Genomic DNA, 1,488 nt, shown 5'->3' on the forward strand with positions numbered 1-1,488 from the left:
TTTGGTATGCTTTCCTTTATTGGTCAGAATATTGAGTACAGGAGTTGGGAGGGCATGTTGCTGCTGTACAGCATTGATTGGGCCACTGTTGGAATATTGTGTGCAATTCTGGTCTCCTTCCTATTGGAAAGATGTTGTGAAACTTGAAAGGGTTTAGAAAAGATTTACAAGGATTTTGCCAGGGTTGGAGAATCTGAGCTATAGGGAGAGGCTGAACAGGCTGGGGCTGTTTTCCCTGGAGTGTCGGAGGCTGAGGGGTGACCTTATAGAGGTTTACAAAATTATGAGGGGCATGGATAGGATAAATAGGCAAAGTCTTTTCCCTGGGATTGGGGAGTTCAGAACGAGAGGGCATAGGTTTAGGGTGAGAGGGGGAAGATATAAAAGAGATCTTAGAAGCAACTTTTTCACGCAGAAGGTGGTACGTGTATGGAATGAGCTGCCAGAGGATGTGGTGGAGGCTGGTACAATTGCAACATTTAAGAGGCATTTGGATTGGTGTATGAATAGGAAGGGTTTGGAGGGATATGGGCCGGGTGCTGGCAGGTGGGACTAGGTTGGGTTGGGATATCTGGTCGGCATGGACGGGTTGGACCGAAGGGTCTGTTTCCATGCTGTACATCTCTATGACTCTATGACTCATGAATGAAACATAATTTTAATAAACCTTTCACTTTTGTTAACATTTGTTCATTTGCACTGTTACGATATCTACCTGAGTAATTTTCATGCATTAGACCTGGTTAAACCATGCCCATGTGAAGGGTGGGCAGCCCCTTCTGATCTCAAGAATGAAAGATGTTGTAATAGCCAAACATTTCTTCTTTTTCTCAAGCAACTGACACCTTGACAGTGTACAGTATCAGATGTCAGAGGTCATCAAAACATGGCATTTATGATTGCAGCCAAGGTGTTACACTTTACTGCGGACGAGACTGAGGCTAAATGCAGCATACAAGTGTTGTGTTTGGGACTGGTGTACACTCATTGTTCCACAGTTACTCCATTTCAGAAGTGAAGGTATGGAATCGGTTATATTTTTATGTGTGAACTTTTCAAGGGAATGAATTGGGCAGCTTACATGTCCACTCTCCTTCATAGCCATTGGTCTGCTGAGAGAAGTTGTACAAAATGTTGCCTCTTATATTTCAGTGCTATTCATGAATTTCAGGGCAATGTAACAGTCTACACACAGGGAAATATTGAGGAGTTACTAGTAATGGATAGGTCATAAGGAGACTCCTCAGGATTCTTCTCACCCTGCTGGCTATCACGAGAGACTTTACTGCACAGCATTCAGAGATGAAACCTTGATGAAAGCCTTAAGAGCTACTTAAACTTAGCATCTCATGCTGCTTTATCTCTCATGGTCAGGAGGACATACCATATGTAGATACTTGAAATTGGAAACATCCAAAGACATCAAGCATATAGTCAGATAAATTACAAGACATTTATCCAGCAACAGAAAAGGTCAAGAACAGTAAA

The sequence above is a fragment of the Chiloscyllium plagiosum genome, chromosome 7 (genome assembly GCF_004010195.1).
Source record: "Chiloscyllium plagiosum isolate BGI_BamShark_2017 chromosome 7, ASM401019v2, whole genome shotgun sequence".
Classification (NCBI taxonomy): domain Eukaryota; kingdom Metazoa; phylum Chordata; class Chondrichthyes; order Orectolobiformes; family Hemiscylliidae; genus Chiloscyllium; species Chiloscyllium plagiosum.